This window comes from Solanum dulcamara, chromosome 12 (assembly GCF_947179165.1).
Source record: "Solanum dulcamara chromosome 12, daSolDulc1.2, whole genome shotgun sequence".
Lineage (NCBI taxonomy): Eukaryota > Viridiplantae > Streptophyta > Magnoliopsida > Solanales > Solanaceae > Solanum > Solanum dulcamara.
The window spans coordinates 23,917,152-23,938,300 of record NC_077248.1 but is presented as its reverse complement, the minus strand read 5'-3'; the positions used below and the strand labels follow the sequence as shown (position 1 = coordinate 23,938,300).

Here is a 21,149-nt window from a genome sequence, read left to right as displayed (position 1 = left end):
CAGATAACCCACTGAGATAGGTGAGAACCTAGTGGATCATCTCTGAGTAGATTGGGGTGGTGTTTCTCTCTCATGAACCTTCTCCTCCTCCACCTCAACATTATCTCTAGCTACCTCATCAACCGGTGGAGGGGTCGCTGTTTTTTCCCTGGCTGGCCTAGCTGTCTGGCCCCTGCCCCTGGTAGGCTTTCTCCTGCGACCTCTACCACGGGCTATCATTGCTACTCCTCCTCTAGCTACAACCCCAACAACTGGCTCAGGTGCTATTATTTCTCTAGTTCTAACCATCTACAAAAATATGGTGAAAAAGGTTAGATACCAATTTGTATCACCTAGATACCAATTGGATTGAATTAATAGCTTGAAAGAAAGAAGGAATGAAGTTTTCCTAAAGTCTCGTAGCCTCTCGAAGAAAAGTAAAGGCATGTCCGTACCGTTCCGCAAGACTCTACTAGACCTGTCCTTGTGTTGATATCAGCAAACCTAAAGCTATGATACCAAGTTTGTCATGACCCAAAATGGGTCATGAGTGGCACCCACATTTAACCTCCTAGGTGGGAGAACCAATGATACAAACCCCAACATATAAAATATGACACTAATGCAGAAGATCAATTTATGAGAGTAAGAAATAATAAAACCACTAAAGTTGATTAGATATGTGTTCCCAAAACCTGAAAGTCATCACTTCAAGGATATCTAATTCTAAAATTCTAAGTCTGAAAATATAAAACACCAAAATAATAATTAACATAATGTGTCTGAAAACTAAAGATATCATGCCATGCCTGAGAGAATTCGACACGAGCTAGAAGGATAGTTCACCCTGCAATCTAATGTACTGGAGACTGACTAGAGCTGAGGTCGAGTCGAAGTCGATGGAACACTCGCTGCATTCCACAAAATAAAACAAAGAAAAATACAAGTAGGGGTCAGTACAGGACAACATGTACTGAGTACGTATTATTGACTGACTCAAAATAGAAATCAATATGCATGAAGTGGTAGCGGAAAATCAGCCATAGCACTTAACAGGTGCCAACCAACAAGATCAAGATCAAGTGACCACACAATGAACAATTACATAACCAGTCAACAATATCAAGACCACACATGAGGACTTAGGCCTCCACATCGCGCTCTTTTGGGAAATGAGTTGTTGGAGATTGGGTAACATTAAGTCATTATAAGTTGTTCTCCTTTAATATTACCGTGCCGAAATGTGACACCTGATCCAATAATACTGTATCGGAACGTGACACCTGATCCAAATATACCATGTCAGAATGTGACACCCGATCTAATAATACCGTGTCGGAATGTGACGCCCGATCCAATTATAAGTAATTTATCATTCGTTATTATTACAATCCACTTTCTTATCAATATTTTATCAAGCCTTCTTTTTTCAAGGCACCATTTTTGATAGGGCAATTTCAAGATTATAGATTTTACGATCTTGGGATTTCATAACAATCACAACAACATATCAACCATCCAAACCACAATAATTAAATGCATAGTAAACTTCACACATTACTCAATGACTATCAATCACTATTAATAGTCTATCTATAATATAGAATAAACCATAACCTACCTCAATCGAAGAATCGAAGTAAAGCAAGCTAATCCACCAATGTCCTTCCTTTCTTCAATGCCTCAGACAATTTCCAATCTATCAAATATATAACATTTATAAGTAAACTAGTCCGTAGACACCAATATTATTTCTTTGTTTAACCTAGACCCAACAACTCATACAACTCTATAATCAATTTCCTCAAAATTCAAGCCTAGAGTTTCAGTTTCTCAAGTATTAAACAAATCTAATGGTATTCATAAAATAAAATACACCTAATATTTAATTACCTATTTTAATACACCAAAAACTTAATTTTATAGAGTACCATAACCCAAAAAAAAGAACGTCAATTATCCTCAAGTTACAAGACAGTAACTTGAACTAGACAAAAGCCATTAACTATCCATCCTAATAATTATTCTATCATTTGTTAATAACTTTCTCATTACTGCCAATGATTTTCTCTCACTCCTGAGCCTCAATTTCCAACCAAGCATCCAATTGCAGTGCTTTATTTTACAATTCTAAAAGTTATACTAACTGTTAATTACGTATAGAAAGATTTGAAAGGTTCCACCCAATTATCTAATATGCATGTATGGGTTATCTAATCTAGCCCTCCATTTACACATATTTAGAATGAGATTTACCTGGCGCTCATCAATTTCTTGGTTTCCTCTCTTTCAGAATTTGACGGTGCACGTAAGTTGCTTTCTCTCTTTTCTTTTCTAAAATAATATAATTAAGTACTAAAAGTGATCGCCCTACTAACTATTTTAATAAATATGGTAAAAGTGGTACAGGGTATTAAATATATTACCACTTTAGCCCATTAATTAAATAAGTTATCTAAATTTACTCCTCAATTAAATAATCATAGTTATCGAATAGTCCAAAATACCCATTAAAAATTTATAGGATGAGTCTTTTATAAAATAAAAGGCCTTAGTACTCAAAATGACCTAATGGGTCATTATAATAGAAAATATACCAAGTACCCCTCAAAAATTCCTAGGAAATTTACAAGAAAGGGAAAACTAAAAAATAAACAGGGAAACAACTAAAAATAAATTTCTCTAAAATATACTCTTGACAGAAACATCAGAGCGTCAAAATGGAAATTTCAAATATATTATTTCCTTAATGTAAATTCGGAACAGCATGCTTAACAATTACTGCATCACATTATTACCATTGCAAGACATTCTTTTTTTAATTACAGCAACACAAACAAACTAGCAAGTTCATAAAAGATCAAAACAGTGGAAATGCATAAGACATCTAAAATAAATAAATGAACAGAAAATAAAATACTAAAAAATTAATACTAAGTTCAATCTACCAACAAACCAAACGACATAGTTAGCTAAAACAAATCAAGATTGAGAAAGATTTTACTTATGTTGAGCAGCAAATAAGGGCTTTGACGTTTCAAATATTCCGGCTAGAAACTCAAAACACGAAAATCTAAGAAAACCAAAAAGAAAGTAGTAAAACTAGTAGATTCATGAATCTGTGTGTGTGTCTTCGGATGTGAATTCTGGGTCCCTTTGGAGATAAAAAATACGGTTATTTATAGGCGAACCTGGGCTTGAAAATTCGAATTTGAACTGAAGAAAACGAAGGCATTCAGGGAGAAGGTGAGAATTTATTTTTACAAATCTTACCTTTTATCTTGTCTTAGACCAATTGATTGAGCGAAAATTCCGCCGATAATGGTAGGCCGCCGTGGTGAGGTGAAAGCCGGATTTTCAAGGAAAAAGATATGGAGAAGAAGAAAAAGTCATGGATCTATGATTATTCTAAAAAATTAGGAATAGACAATGAAATTTGGGTTTTGGGAGGTGAGAAACGTGCGGGGGATGGGGAAGCTGAAAGAAAAGAGCATAGGGGTGCTGCAATTCTCTTTCAAAGAAAGAGTGGACCCCTTTAAAAATCTTCTTTATAACTTTTAAGATTATTTTTTCTAAATTAAAAAAATTCATTCCCCAAAATCCCATATTTTCCTCGACTTTACCTATTCTCAATTGAATTTACACTCCTTTGCAATTATTAGGTAGGTCCCCTTCAATCTGCGTTCTCATTAAATCACGTATGTCTCCATAGTTATTAACTAACAAAAATTTATCAACAAAATTTCAATAAGTAAATAAATAAATCATCAAAATAATTAGGAGTTATTTAATAATTGGTTAAAATTATATCAACACTATGAACATTATAAATCATGATAATTAATAACTTAAAATATTTTAAGACACAAAAAGTATTTTTTTTGACTGTTGAAATTCTATCGGTACCACATAAAATGGAGCAGAGAAAGTAACTTGTATTATTTTCAAACGACGTAAACAATACTGCAAATCTCAATAATTAACAAGATGATATATTCAAAAACATTAGGTGACTCTTAGAATTCTATATGTAGCATATAAATTGGGACAAAGGAGTAATATATATTATTTGAAAATTAAGTAAAAATCTTATTAACCACAATAATTAAAAACATAAAATATTTAAAACGACGTAAATAATACTGTAAATCTCAATAATTAACAAGATAAAATATTCAAAAACATATAAAAAAAATTAGGTGACTCTTACATTCTATATGTAGCATATAAATTGGGACAAAGGAGTAATATATATTATTTTAAAATTATGTAAAAATCTTGTGAACCACAATAATTAAAAAAGTAAAATATTTAAAGTCATAAAAAATATTTTCATATTTTATGAAAGTTTTTTATTTATTTATTATTATTATTATGAAAGCTTTAATTAATTAAATATGGAGAGCCAAAATTGGGTGTCAACAATTTTCTCCTTTCTTTCTCTGTGGAGAAGAGTAAAGAAGGCGTGGACAAAGAAATATTGACACAAACCAATTTTGGGTCGCAAACCAAAACATCTTTTGAGCAACCACTTGACATGAAGGTTGTTTTTTATGGATTTATGGCTGACCTCTATCTTCTGAATTGCCTACATATCTCAGGTTTTACGAGAAATCAGGCCATATGTAGTTCGAGAGGGTAGAATCATAGCAAATTTTAATCGAATTTGCCCTAGTATCATATTATGGTAATATCGAGTTCTTTCGGGTGATACATACGAAGATGTTAGTACAAATAGAACGAATACGGTCATGCTCAAACTGAGGTTACTTGAATATCCTAAGATGTGGAAAATCAAGTTGGATGTAATTCTAAAGAACAACTCGGAATGAGATATGCTCCATAGAAATTTCTACTGAAGACCTGTGGTAGAGAAGAGAATAAGAATGTTTTTTAAAAAAATTGCTCCATTGTAGAGTTTTGGTGATACTTAGACGTGAAAGAGTTATAGATAAGAGTTAAATCCGAACTTTTGAAAATCGAGTCAAGTTGAGTTCTGAAAGCAAATCCTTGACGTAGCTAGGGATGCTTGACATTCTACTAGCTTTCCCTAGTTTGCTTCTTAGAGGGAGTACCACGTTGTAGTGCATTATCTTGCAAAATAGGTAAAAGGGTGAAAAGTACCTGTCGCAGTTCAGAAATTATCAATTGAAATAATAATGTAAAGAGTAAAGTGTATATGATCAAATGATTGTTGATGTCTTTATTTTGTGGGATGAATGCGACGTAAGCAAAGTAACTTATAATATAAAACCTCCGACTGGCGGGGCGATTGTAATGTAACGCCTGTATCTGGTGGTGTAAAGCTTGTGATGTAGCGCCTGTATCTGGCGGTGTAAAGCTTGTAATGTAATGCCTGTATCTGGTAATGTAAATCATGCAATGTAACGCCTGTATTCTATGGTGTTAAACATGTAATGTAACGCCTGTATCCGGCGGTGTAAAACTTGTATCCGGCAGTGTAAAGCTTGTAATATAAGGCTCGTATCCGATGATGTAAAGCTTGTAATGTGGAATTTAACTATAGATGTAGGACGATGTTATATGAATGCTCCTAATCGGCGAAGTTTGATGAGGTTTACTATATACAGCCTCCAGATGGCGGAGTTTGAATGGCGTTTTCTATACGCAGCTTCTAGAAGGTGGAGTTTGAATTATGTTTGCTATATACAATCTCCAAACGGCGGAGTTTGAATGGAGTTTGCTATATACAACCTCCGATCAGCGGAGTTTGGAGATGCTTGCTATATATAATCTCCAGACAGAGGAGTTTGAATAGAGTTTGCTATGTACAGTCTCCAGACGACGGAGTTTGAATGGCGTTTGCTATATAAAGCTTCTGGACAGTGGATTTTCAATGACGTTTGCTATATACAACCTCAGATCGGCAGATTTTGGATGATGTTTGCTATATACAGACTCCAGAAGGTGGAGTTTGAACAATGTTTGCGGTGTTCTCCAATTGAGGGAGCTTATTTGACGCAGTTAGACGATATTCTCCAATGGAGTAGTTGTTGACGAGGTTATATGACACGCTCCAATTGGTGGAGTTATCTTTGACAAAAAGTAAACTATCATATTTATCCTATGGCTACTTTGTCTTCAGTGTTTTGATCCGGATCTCAAGCGTACCTGCAAAGATTTAAAGGAAATATTTTAGACACCAAATCTAAGTATGAAGTACTTCCAATAAATAAGGTAAAGGAAGGATATTTTGGCTTATGATTTTGAGAAGTCAAATGGCGTCTTCAGTTATGCCCCTAGATTTGAGGTTGTCTTCCTTGATCTCCTCTTTTACTACACTCATAGAAAATTTTTAATTTGGGAGGAGTGTTGATTTGTATCGACTCGAGGATTCAAGCCTCATAATCAAAAACCTTCAATACTTCTTTAGTCCGTTCGTAGTATCTTACCATAGAGATTTGGTAGGTGGAATAGTAGAAAAGTCTTTTTTTAAAATAATAGTTTGTTCTTAGCGAAGGATTATATCATGTATATATTAGGTATATATATAGAGAGAAAGAGAGAGAGTGAAAGTAATCCTTTATCATTTTAAGGTTATGACATGCTTTGAAGTCCATCAACCTTCTCCATATCCAAATGTAATCTTTCTTGTAGTCTTGTCTTCTTATGACATTTCTCTCAACTCGTTCGCGAGATCCTTCATGTTCTAATGATACCTAACTAAAGGGGGTTTCCTAAAGGTATGACCGAACCTTTAAGGTTGCCTACATATCCCCAAATGGGAATCAAGTATGTACGTAGTTTGAGGATAAAAAGTGAACAATATGCAATGCAATGACCAAGCCTGACTCAGGCTGCCTACGTATCCAAGTGGAATCAGGTCTCAATTACAAAGGGAGAAATGTAAGAATCAAAATATATGATGCAATGACCGAGCCTGACTTGGGCTGCCTACGTATCCAAGCGGAATTAGGTCATAACATAGTTTGAGTATAATAGGAACGTAAAATAATGTAATAATCGGGCCTAAATTAGGCTGCCTACATATACAAGAGGAATCAGGTCAAGACATATTTCAAATAAAATATAACACAAAAATATGAAGGGATCGAATCCGACAAGGATTGCCTACGTATCCCGCTGAGGGAAGCTAGGTCGAGCATAGTTCTAAATATATGGAAATGATGTTTTTGGATTTTCTAAGGGAGGACTGAACTTGATATAGGCAGCCTATGTACCCCACCATGGGAATTCAGGTCAAGACGTAGTTCTGTTTATATGGAATGTAAGAGTATAAAAAAAATAAAAGCTAGTCTTGATGTCTTCAGGTATAGTACTTCTTGATGGCATCTGAATTGATTGGCTTCATGCTCACTGTGTCTTCCATTTTTTCCAAGGATATCGCTCCTCTGGATAGTACTCTATGAACCATGTAACGACCTTGCCAGTTTGGTGCAAATTTCCCTTTAGCTTCTCCTTGGTGAGGAAATATCTTCTTCAATACTAATTGTCCTAGTGTGAACTATCGAGGTTTGACTTTCTTGTTGAATGCTTTGGCCATTCTGTTCTGATATATTTGACCATGACAAACTGCATCCATGTTTTTCTCATCAATGATCATCAATTGTTCAATCCTACTGCGAATCCATTTTGCATCATCTAAACCGGCCTCTTGAATAATCCTTAAAGATGGTATTTCTACTTTAGCAGGTATAGTTGCCTTTAAACCATAAACCAACATATAAGGAGTTGTCCCAATGGAAGTTCTGATTGTGGTGCGATAATCAAGAAGAGCATATGGTAACTTCTCATGCCATTATCTGTGACTATCCACTATCTTCCTTAAAATCTTCTGGATATTCTTGTTTGCAGCTTCAACTTCTCCATTCATCTGTGGCCGATAAGTTGTGGAATTTCGATGAGTAATCTTAAACCTCTCACAGATATCCTTCATAAGATCATTGTTGAGATTAGCCGCATTATCTGTTATGATTGATTCTGGAATCCTAAACTCATAAATGATATTGTTGTGAACAAATTCTTCCACTACTTTCTTAGTTACTACCTTGTATGTTGAATCTTCGACCCATTTTATGAAATAATCGCTAGCCACAATGATGAAACGATGTCCATTTGATGAAGGAGGCTCTATGAATCCAATTACATCCATACCCCAAGAAGCAAATGGCCAAGGGAAACCCATAACGTTTAGCTCATTTAGTGGAACTCATATAAAATCTCCATGCACTTGGCATTGATGACACTTGTGCACATATCGAATGCTATCTCTCTCCATGGTCATCCAAAAATATCCAACTCTTAAGATCTTCTTAGACAAATCAAACCCATTCATATAAGATCCACATGTTCTTGCATGTATTTCTACTAAAAGCCTCACCGCTCCCTTGGCGTCAACACATCTAAGAAATCCTAAATCTAGAGTTCTTCTATTAGGATTTCTCCATTAACAAAGAGATGATTGTCCATTTTTCTCAAAGTCCTTTTTTGCTTGCTTGTGACATTTTTGGGGTATTCTCGTACTTCTGTCAATCTCTTGATGTCATGGTACTATGGTATTCCATCTAATTTTTCATCAACATGAAAATAATATGCATGTCGATCATATAACTTTACTTTAATATGGTCGATGTAGTTCTTTTTCGGAAGCTGAATCATTGAGATAATGTTGCCAAAGCATCGGCAAATTCATTTTGAGCTTGAGGGACATGTTTGAATTCAATCCTTGTAAATCTCCTACTCAAATCCTTCATGCAATACAAATAAGGAAGGATCTTCACATTCTTAGTAGCTCATTGTCCTTGCACCTAATGAACCAATAAGTCAGAATCGCCTAACCAAAAGTTCTTTGACGTTCATGTCTATGGCCATTCTAAGTCCAAGAATACAAGGTTCATACTCTGCCGTGTTATTTATACAATCAAACCTAATCTTGGCTGAAATTGGATAATATTGACCTATTTCTAAAATTAAGACTGCTCCAATTCCATCTCCTTTAGAATTTGATGCTCCATCAAAAAACATCTTCCAACCATCGTATGGTTCTGATATGTCTTCTCCTACAAAAAACACCTTTTCATCAAGGAAGTAGGTTTTGAGAGGCTTGTAATCTTGATCCACTAGATTTTCTGTGAGGTGGTCATCCAAGTCTTGTCCTTTCATGGCTTTCTATGTCACGTACACAATGTCGAACTCATTCAACAAAATTTTTCACTTTGCCAATTTACCTATAGGCATTGGCTTCTGAAAGATGTACTTGATTGGGTCCATTCTAGAGATCAAGTACGTGGTGTATGCAGACAGGTAATGCCTAAATTTCTGTTCGATCCAAGTCAAAGCGCAACATGTTCATTCCAATAAGGTATATCTTGCCTCATAATGTGTGAACTTCTTGCTCAAGTAGTAAATGACTTGCTCTCTTCTACCTGTCACATCATATTATCCCAATACGCATCCAAATGCATTAATCATGATAGATAAGTATAGTAGTAACGGCCTCCCAGGCTTAGGTGGGACCAATACTGGCGGGTTAGATAAGTATTCTGTGAGTTTATCCAAAGCATTTTGACATTCCTCCATCCATTTTGTGGTAGCATCCTTCTTTAGTAATTTAAATATAGGTTCACAAATTAATGTGGATTGTGCTATGAACTAACTGATGTAGTTAAGCCTTCTCAAGAAACTCATCACATTCTTTTTGGTCTTGAGGGGAGGTAATTATTGAATTACCTTGATCTTTGAGGGATCCAACTCTATGTCTCTCCTGCTAATAATGAACCCTAATAGTTTTCCTATGGGAACTCCAAATGAAAACTTTTTTGGATTCAATTATAGATTATACTTTTGCAACCTCTCAAAGAATTTTTGCAAATCATCTAGGTGGTTCGAACTCCTCTCGATTTGATAATTGCATCATCCACATATACTTCAATCTCCTTGTGGATGATATCATGAAAAAGAGTAGTCATGGCCCTCATGTAGGTTGCACTAGCATTTTTTAGGCCAAATGGCATGACTCTATAGTAATACACCCCCCATGGAGTGATAAATAATGTCTTTTATACATCATCTTCATTCATCGGTATCAGGTGATATCCCGCAAACCAATCGACAAATGATTACAATTCATCTTTTGCACAATTATCAATGAGTATATGAATATTTTGGGAGAGGGAAATCATCCTTAGGACTAGCTCTGTTGAGATCTCAATAGTCCACATATTCTGATCTTCCTATCCTTTTTTGGCACTGGTACTATGTTGGCCAACAAAGTGGGGTAATTTGTAACCCTCATAACGTTCACCTCAATCAGCTTGGTTACCTCCTCTTTGATCCTTAGACTTAAGTCTGGTTTGAACTTTCTTGTCTTTTGTATAATGGATAGGCAGGTGGGATCAATTGGTAGTTTGTGTGAGATGATAGCGATGCTTAACCCTGGCATATCGTCGTAAGACCAAGCAAATATGTTGATATGTTTCCTAAGCAATTATATTAACTCTTTCTTTCTTTCAGCCTCGAAATGTATGCTAATTCGTGTTTCCTTCACAGTTTCCTCATCTCTTAGTTGACAACCTCTGTTTCATCCATATTAGGTTTCTTTTGGCTTTCAAGTTGTTCGATCTCCTGTGGTAGGTTTTAAGGCATCATGCTTTCATCATATTCTTCGTGATTCTGTTCATTATTTTTACTTTGATTGATGGATTTGTTGTATATCATAACCGTTGAATTAGGATTTTTATTAATATGAGTGCTGAAAAGTATAAAAGGTAAGTAGAATAAATAAGTAGGTAAAATAATGAGACGATTTTAAAGAAACTAAAGACCTTTATTTAAAAGCATTCTAGCTTTTTTAGAAAAAGCAAGAGACAACAAGGGATCAAGCATGATACAAGCCTTGACTTTGATCATGCAAATTTAAAAATATAAAACTACTTTTCACACTACCAGGACTCTTGTCGAAATAGGGATGGACTGATGGTCCAATTCTGCAAGTTTTCTCTAGGCTCAGAATCATGGATGGTCAATTTACTGAGATCTATCTCTTCTTGTTCTCCAATCATGGCTACGAACAAATTTCCTATTCCTTCTACTATGTCATCATCAGTTGCGTGATCTAGAATTGAAGCTTGCTCTAGCACAAAGTTGTCTTGCTTGATCCTGCATTATGGGCTTCTTCCGATGCAGGTTCATATCCAAGTCCGATGGCACCTTTCTGATGCTTCGGTTGGATTAGTTCAACTATGCTATTAGACTTGGGTCCAAGCCCTATCTTAGGCTGATACCCATAATTCAATATCTCGGCCAGACCATCTTCACTGCTCCTGACAATTTCACATCATCTGACTTTACTTTCTCATCAAACCTCACATATTGCATGATTTCTAAATTGTGAAAAGTGGGTCCGTCTAACTCCTCAGTGACTAGAACAGGATTAATAAAATAGATGGGGTGATTGAGCTCCCCATGAATAGTAACTTCTGTGTGACCCCAATCAAACTTTACACATTGATGAAGAGTTGAATGAGCTTTTTTTGCCATGTGGACCCATGGTCTTCCCAATAATAGGTTGTAGTTGGATAACACATCCATCACTTGAAATAAGATAGGGAATTCTGCTAGTCCCGCTTGGAATATGAGATAGATTTCTCCAATGATGCTTCTCTGTGCTCCATCAAAAGCTCTAACTTTTACACAACTTTCTTCTACATCTCCCATATTCAAGCCTAAAACTCTTAGAGTTGTAAAAGGGCATATATTACATCCAAAACCACCGTCAATTAGAACTTGGATAATAAACTTATCTCAACATTTGACCGTGATATGAAGTGCTTTGTTGTGTCCAGTCCCTTTCGTTGGTAGCTCATCATCATGGAAAGAGATTTTTTTAGCTTCCACCACTCGTCCAATTATTGTAGCTATGTTTTCAATTATGGTCTCTTTTGGAATGCAAACTCCATTTAACACTTCCATCAAAGCATTTCTATGTGCCTCACAACTCATTAGTAAAGACATTATAGATATATGAGCCGACATCTTCTTCAATTGCTCTTCGACTGAATAGTCTTTCAACTGCATCTTTCTCCAAAATTCATGACTTCAGCTTCAATAACATTCTTTTTAGGATTCTGTTCCTTCCCAAGAACTCCCCAATTCAGATCCTCTGGAGCATAGCACTTTCCCAACCTAGACATTCCATGAGCCACAACGACGCCAATCATCTTGCCCTTAGGACTTCTTTAGTGTCAAACTCAGGCTTTCTAGCAACGTTAGGTTTACTACAACTCTTGGAAGATATGTTTGGATAGTAAGAGGTTCCCTCAGTTGAACAGTGATAACAGGTTGTACTGGAGATGCAACGGTAACTTCTTCGGCATTCCAGACAGACGCGATGGTTTCTCCCAAGTTGTACTCTTCTTCTAGAGTAATCATGTTGACTTATCGATTCTCATTATTTGGAAAAGGGTTGTTTTTTACATTCGGAGGTATTGCAGTGCATTTTATTATTCCTTTTCTAATAAGAGACTCCTTCTAGTTCTTCAAGCCATAACAATCTTTTGTGTCGTGTCCTTGGGTTCCCGAGTGGTAAGTGCATCACTTATTTCCATCAAAATTATAAGGTATTGGGTTGGGGAGTTTTCCTTCAGCTGGATGTAGCACTCTTTCTATCCTCAACCTTTCAAATAATTGGGCATAAGGTTCGGCAATGGGTGTGTAGGTGCGAGTATTTCTGGCTTTGAGATTTGGACGTGGTCTTGGCGCATATGCTGGTCTATTTGGGTGGATTGGTGCTTGGACTAGGATGTGTGGTCTTGGTGGATTTTGGTATGCTGGTGCTCGGGGTGGATTATAGTGTGGTCAGGTATTATATACGGGTACAAAGTATATGGAGTATGTGCAATAATTTGAGGATTGTTGGGGTATCGATGGGATGGTCCTCCTTGCTGGTAAGTGACGGCTGAAACATCCTCCTTTTTCTTCTTGATGCTACCAATAGATCCTGATTGTATTGCCTTACTTGCAGCTTACAATGCGGCTATGGACTAAATTTTACCCGATTTGATGCCTTCCTCTATAAAATCCCCCATCTTGACCAATTCTGCAAACCTTTAGCCCACTGTCGACATCATCTTATCGAAGTAGATACCTTCTTGGGCTTGAATAAAGTATTTTGAGAGCTCACTCTCATCCAGTGGTGGTTGAACCCTAGCAGCCTCGGTTCTCTATCATCGTGCATAATCTTAGAAGTCCTCAGATGATTTCTTTTATATATTGGCTAATAAGAACCTATCCGTATGACCTCGGTATTAAATCTAAAGCGATTCATGAAATCCTCAGCTATTTCCTGGCAGTTATGCCATTTGCGAGGATCCTGGCATGTATACCAAGTCAACGCTTCTCTAGACAGACTTTGAATGAATAACTTCGTTCTTAGCTTCTCATTTCTCCCTACATCAACTAACTTGTCACAGTATGCCCTCAGATGTACGTAAGGGTCGCCGTTTCCATTAAATATGTCAAACTTTGGTGTCTTGCATCTTACCGACATGTCAATGTCTGGGTGGATGATAATTCATCATAATCTAGGCTCTCTGTCCCCCTAGTGACTTGAAACTTTTTCAACGCCTTTGTTAGATCATAAAGTTGGGCGTCTATCGACTCATTTTTTTCAATCAGACATCTTTATCCATCTCTTTATATTGGTCAACTTCAAATGGGACCTTGACCCTAGCTGGTGTCATGAAAGTAGAAGATTCAACGACATATACCATTGACACATGTGGTTCATAAGGAGCGGCGATGTGTGCCCTAAATATTTACTGTGTTGCTGGGTAGGTGGTATGGCGAGGTATTAAGTAGGAAAGTTAGGAATAGTCCTGATATCGGATGGATGAGCTAGTGGGACTTGTCCATAGGCAGGAGCATGTTTGGGCACATTTGGTGAATCGGCAGAAGTCAAGTCAGCTCTTGGAAGGTAGACGGGAGTCTTGAAAGTTGGGAAAGTAATAGCCAAAAGTTTAGCCAAGTCTCGCACTTGATGCAATTCCTCCCTCAAGATCTCAAGTTCATGTGCCATGTGATCCATTTTCTCATCATTTTGAGTGTCGGCCACATTTTGAGAACCCTCAGGATTCTCTACTGGTATCATTATGTTTGCAGCAACGTTAAATTCGTCTCTACCTATCATCTTTCCCATTGATCGAAGGTTGTACCGTGAGTCAGATAGTTTGCAAGTCGACACAAATCAACGTTCTTAGGGATTAACAAAAACAAAAGAAAAAAAGGAAAAGGAAACTATATTAGTTTGGGAGATATTTAAAAGTACAACAAATATATACGTCAAGTTAGCGGCATTCAAACGTGTCCTAATATGGAGCCGTTTTTTGCTAAAGGTTGGCCTACATTGAAGTTAGTTTGATGATAAATGATCCATTCAAACATATTTTGGATTTGGAACAAACATGATTTTCATTAATCAAAGATGACTTGGATCTTACAATAAAGTGGATGGGCGGAAGCCTAAAAAATGAAAGTACATGGAGGCCATTAGGCAAACAAAGGAATGAAAGAGCATAGATAAAAAATGAAAATCTAAGGCCATGTTGGAGAATCATCATAATCGTGCTAATCATAATATGGCCCTGGATGGTACTCCGGGGATTCGTCAATCTAGTTTGAACCTACCCCTTTATCAAACCCTATTAAACCATACTCAGTATGAGCTTCTTCTTCTAGATCCTCTTCCGGATCTTCCTCTTTGGCTCCTCTGGATCTTCACTTGGATCTTCTTCAGGGTCCTCTTCCGGATCTTCTTGTATCATTTGTATCAAATGATCTATGGATCCTGGAATTATTTGATTGTACATTGATGTTATGAATTGTATGTGAGAGAGTACTTCCTCCCTAATCCAATCAACCAATTGTTTGTCCGCAACACCTTCAATCCCCTTTGTACTTGGTCGATCCAAATGGCTCACAGTGGTACGCCACACATAATACTCTAGCATGCACCATTTTTCATTTCATACGTTCATCATAATCATGTGATCCCATTCCAATCGAAAGTTTCTTATCCATGCTTTTGGGACCGAAATGAGATTATCCTCATGTAATACCATATTTGCCCATAGCGGTATGTCTTAGAAAACTCCAAATTATCGCAAAACTCGAAGAGGAGCATATGGCTGAATACCTCCTAGCCCGATCAACTAAATGAAATAGAGGTGTCGCGTCTTGATAAAAACCAATCCTCCTTTCCAATAATACTACTTGTGGATGGAATCTCCTATGAGGTTGGTCAAAAAAAAACATCACTCTTCCTCTCCCATAGGCACGCCCCAAAATCTGTGATGATCATTGTGGCTCTAAATCTTATTATGGGTGTCTATAGTGTAGTCCATTTGTGGTTGTCGGTGATAGAAGTGCTCTATTTCCCAAATCAGTAATAACAAATTGCAACCCCTAAAGAAATTATGTCTCCTTGTGCATGCTGACAATGATCGAAATACTTCGGCAAGAATTATATGCACCAAGGAAGAGTTATGCGGCACTGCAAAAAGGTCCATTACTATTGGCAAAATGTTGATGTTTATTGAATGAAACCTCATTGGGAAGACCATATCTCCCAAAAAGGCCATCAAAAATATCCTTGGACGCATATGTATCCATTGCCTATGAGTGCAGGCAAATTCATCTCGGTGTTTATCGAAGCTCTTGAGACAACCAAATCTTTGGAAAATATATTCCAACTTTACCTTTCCATTTTCCACATTCCTTAGTGATGGAAAGACATACAGCCCTAACAGCCCAAGGAAATCTCTTGCACTTATAGTTAATAGACATATCAGTGTTTTTCCTCTTACTGATAATTCCAAAAAATCACCAAACTCTTCTAGTGATATCAAAATCCAACAACTTAAAGGTCATTGTGCTTAGATTCCAGAACTCCATTAGTAGAATAATGAGGATCTTGTTGGCTCGAATTCCCATGAGCGACAACAATGCACCTAAATGCCTTCTAACCTCAGATATGTGTGTTCTATGAATGTTTTGCCACCAATTTTGTATGACGTGGGGGACAAAAAAACCGTATGAATGTTTGGGAGGTTTTGGTTGATATTCATTTGAAAGAAAGGTAAGGGTATGATAAGTATATTTATTCCAAATACGTCATGTGTTTTAGTTTGGATCATTCATAACAACTTCCACATAAAATATGTCATTAGGTGTGTAACCTTTGACAAAGGGTGGCTTTCCTAATCGCAAAGACGATGCCTTGGATAGTCTTTCCTAAGATGTATGCATCATGGCCTACTTTCTAGAGTAAGATTTTCCTAGATGTTCAAGAGTGGACTGGATGTTTGCGAGAAGGCATATTAATCTTATTGCGCCAACTCTGAAACTAAGAATTACAAAAGAAGGTTTGGGGGAGTGTGACACACTCCCCGCATGAACCACAATGTGTGTATTGTGTATGTCCAAGGACTCGACAGAAAGTGCAAATGATAGTGTAAGGAAAGCAATAGCATGTAGTGTTTTCAAACAAATAAGGAGCGCAAGTTTGGATTTGGCTTGCGTCCTTTCAAATGAGGAATTATATAACAAACCACGATTAAATAATTAAAGCAAATAATAGCCAGATAATAATTAAATATCCCTTAATTCTAAACTAAATTTTACTAAGGTTAAAACCTAAAATGCTAAGCACATGGGGTTTCTCGAGCAGAGTAGCCAAGCTATCCCACCCTATTTTTGACCTGATCAAAATAGTTCGCAACATAAAATGGTTGTATCTCTGATTTTTGAAAATTGTTTAGAGTTGCCACCTAATTTTAAGGAAAATATTAGAAAACCTATTTTTGAAAATTGTAAATGTAAACTCTATTTTGATTTACGAAACCAATGAGATTCTAGGTAAGGGTTTTGGTTACTCGAAGGGAAGGTGTTAAGCATCCTTCAGAGCCTATCTGAAGATAGGCCTTAAATTTAGTTTTAGAAAAATGATTAGGGATATTTATTCATTTGTTTGATTTAGAAAATATTAACAAGAAAATTTTTCATTAATTTTGAGAAAATGGTGAAAATACAAGGTATATCATATATACTTCTATAATAAATACATAAAATTAATAATAATATATTTATAATAAATATATGTTTGACATATGTAAAAAATTTATAATCTCTCTATAAATATTGAGTTAGAAGGACATGAGAATTTTTTACTTTATTATCTAGAATTAAGATGTAAAATAAATAAATAAAAGACAATAGATGGGTGTCAAATATATCAATCTGTGTATTGTATAGTAAATATATTTTGAGCAAATAATTGATAAAATAGAGTTTTCAAAAATAAAAAATAGTATAAAAGTGTTAAAACATTATGTAAAGTTTATGGTCTCACATATATTTACTATAAAATAAAATATGCATACATATATTGTTTGAAGCTTATTCGATCTTATTATTTTATTTACGTGTAGGGAAAAAATGATAATAGATATATATGTAGTGAAATAATGTGTGTATTAAAGTGTGAGAGTATACAAAAAAAAAAAAAAATAGCATTGATAAAAGGGATAGTAGATATATAAAAATATGTTTTGTGTAACAAAGTAATACATCAAGTATACTAAAAATTAGTGTGAAAATAAAATAAAATAATACCTTGTATGTATGACATATATATGTATATACCTTGCATTTTAAACCTGTTATAAATCTGAAAACTTGAAATAATATATTAGATAAACTAGTAAGACATCTAGGCCTTAAAATAGAAATAATAACAAATTATATATTTTTTAAAATCTAAATGGACAAAAATATTAATAACAAATTATTTTATAAGGGAATTTATTAATAGAATCTAAGATTGCCTAACTATTCGGATTCATTCTATAATTATGTTGTTTTGCTAAAATATGGTGTAAGGCTATATCTATTCTTGATAAAAGAAAAATATCTATTTTTTTAAGCCTTTAAACTAGTTTCTAACGCATTTGAAAATTTTAAGTGATAAGTCTTCTTATCCCATTTCCTTAACTTAAACGCCTAAATAATATTGGCAAGTAAACTAAACATTCAACTATTTTTAAAGAGTATTCTTTGTGTTTTTTTTACTCTAAACATATTATTAAACTCATTATTAAATAATATATTAGCCCACATAAAATCTCAAATAAAAAGAAAGAGAGATTAGTATCAGCTACATATATGTAAGCATATATATAAATAAATTAATGTATTAAGAGAAACATAATTAAAGCAGTAATAAGGAAGGCTAAGGGATGTTGACTCCTAATTTACAAGACACCAAGCTCTGACGATCCTAATAGCTGTTGGCCCATTATTTTGGACCAAAACGAGTTCAAAAGTAGGAACTCCAGCACTCTGATTGTACATGAAAAAATGAGAGGATAAAATAATTAATACAATATTCTGGACCAAAAAATAAAACAAAAATTAAACCAACAAAAGCACGTGAAAGTGAATTTGAGGTGATATAAAAATACAAGTTGTAAAAAACAACTTTGAAATGAGATCACATGTATTATTGTAAACTTCAAGATGTAATCATGTCTAGACAAAAGCATGTGAAAGTAAACTTGCAAGTTGTAAAAAGGCAACTTTGAAATGAGATCACATAAGATTAGTTGACATGAATTAACTCAATAATCATGCTGAAGGAATGGAAATAACAGATCATGATGAGGACTGCAAAATAATTTAGCCTAACATGCTTAATGAATAGTTAAATATTATTTTGGCATGTTGGAGATAAATCAAGTTATATACTTGTCAAAGTGAAGGCAACACTTGTAAGAATTAAGACCAAACTTGGAGAGGTAAACATAAAGAAAAAAATAATCATTCGTTCTACTCCTAAAAAAAGTAGACCAACCATTGGCGTAAGCAATCATGTTAGAATTAAAACAAAATTTAAACTTCAAGCATTTATAAATAATATCACAACAAAGCTAAAATATCAAGCATTATTTAGCAAATTAAAATAAAATTCAGCATATTACAACAAAAGAAAAATAGAATGACCATATCATGATCAGAGTAGAATAATTATAATAGAGAGCAGAAAATATACCAACTACCCCTCCAAAATTCCTAGGAAATTTGCAAGAAAGAGAAAACTGAAAGTAAACAGGGAAACAGCTGAAAATAAATTTCTCTAAAATATACTCTTGACAGAAACATCAGAGCGTCAAAATGGAAATTTCAAATATATTATTTCCTTAACGTAAAATTCGGAATAGCATGTTTAACATCTACTGCATCACATTAGAACCATTGCAAGACATTCTTTTTATTATTACAGCAACACAAACAAACTAGCAAGTTCATAACAGATCAAAATAGTGGAAATGCATAAGACATCTAAAATAAATTAAATCAACAGAAAATAAAATTCTAAAGAATTAATACTAAGTTCAATCTACCAACAAAGAAAATGACATATTTGACTAAAACAAATCAAGATTGAGAAAGATTTTACCTTATATTGAGCAGCAAAGAAGGGTTTTGACATCTCAAAGATTTCGTCCAAAAACTCGAAACTCAAAAATCTGAGAAGACCAAAAAGAAAGTAGTACAACTAGTAGATTCATAAATTTTTGTGTGTGTGTCTTCGGATGTGAATTCTGGGTCCCTTTGGAGATGAAAAATACGGTTATTTATAAGCGAATTCGAACTTGAAAATTCATATTTGAACTAAAAAAATGAAGGCATTCAGAGAGAAGATGAGAAAAAGATTTTACAAATCTTACATTTTTTCTTGTCTTTGACCAATTGGTTGAGCGGAAATTTCGCTGATAACTGTAGGCGGCCATGGTGAGGTGAAAGTCGTATTTTCAAGAAAAAAGATATGGAGAAGAAGAAAAAGTCACGAATCTATGATTTTCTGGAAAATTAGGAATTGCCAATGAAATTTGGATTTTGGGAGGTGAGGAACGTGCGGGGATGGGAAGATTAAAGAAAAAGGCGTAGGGGTGATGCAATTCTCTTTCAAAAGAAAGAGTGGACCCCTTTAAAAATCTGTTTTATAACTTTTAAGTTTTTTTTCTAAATTAAAAAATTCATTCCCCAAAATTCCATATTTCTCTCGACTTTACCTATTCTCAATTGCATTTACACTCCTTTGGAATTATTAGGTAGGTCCCCTTCAATCCGCGTTCTCATTAAATCACGCATGTCTCCACAGTTTTTACTAATTAAAATTTATCAACAAAATTTCAATAAGTAAATAAATAAATCAACAAAATAATTAGGAGTTATTTAATAATTGGTTATAATTATATCGATACTATGAACATTATAAATCATGCTAATTAATAACTTAAAAATATTTTAAGACATAAAAAGTATTTTTTTTACTCTGCAAATTCTATCGGTACTACATAAAATGGAGCAGAGAAAGTAACTTGTATTATTTTCAAACGACATAAACAATACTGCAAATCTCAATAATTAACAACATGATATATTCAAAAACATATAAAAAAACATTAGGTGACTCTTAGAATTCTATATGTAGCATATAAATTGGGACAAAGGAGTAATATATATTATTTGAAAATTATGTAAAAATCTTATTAACCACAATAATTAAAAACATAAAATATTTAAAGATATAAAACAAAATTCTATTGAATCTCAAAATTCTGTTACTATCACATAAATTGAAATATGGGCACTAATCTACAAATCTAGGCCACTAACAATTTTTAATATATATATATATATATATATATATATATATATATATATATATATATATATATATATATATATATATATAAAAGATTTCACTTAACCTTTTTTTTTAATCATTTTTGAACATGAGACACTAATTTACAATTAAGGTCACTATCAACTTTCAAAAAAATATATGAAAATATCATGCCTCAGCTGAAATATATCAACTGCGGGCCCTAGAAAAAGGAACAAATTAAGCTCACTTATCTCTTGAAAACGAGTCATGAATATGCCTTAATTAAAAAATTAATTTTCATATATATATATATATATATATATATATATATATATATATATATATATATAACATTAGCCTACTATAAAATTATACTTAAAGTTCCTATTGTTTCAACTTAAACTTTAACCTTTACTTAAATTACAATTCTTACAATTTATTATTAATTCATAAAAAGTTAGTA

The 21,149-nt window shown here is 34.3% G+C and overlaps 2 long non-coding RNA genes across 2 annotated transcripts; both read right to left on the bottom strand.

The window, feature by feature from the left end:
* Positions 1-794: 794 nt before the first annotated feature.
* LOC129877885 (uncharacterized) lies at positions 795-3,507 on the bottom strand. The gene is made up of 3 exons (XR_008763655.1): positions 3,253-3,507; positions 1,601-1,678; positions 795-890 (listed from the first exon to the last, which is right to left on the bottom strand). It is a non-coding gene; the product is annotated as an uncharacterized LOC129877885 (long non-coding RNA).
* Positions 3,508-18,114: 14,607 nt separating this feature from the next.
* Positions 18,115-20,023, bottom strand: LOC129876617 (uncharacterized). Its single transcript, XR_008763391.1, has 2 exons — positions 19,472-20,023; positions 18,115-18,354 (listed from the first exon to the last, which is right to left on the bottom strand). It is a non-coding gene; the product is annotated as an uncharacterized LOC129876617 (long non-coding RNA).
* Positions 20,024-21,149: the final 1,126 nt, after the last annotated feature.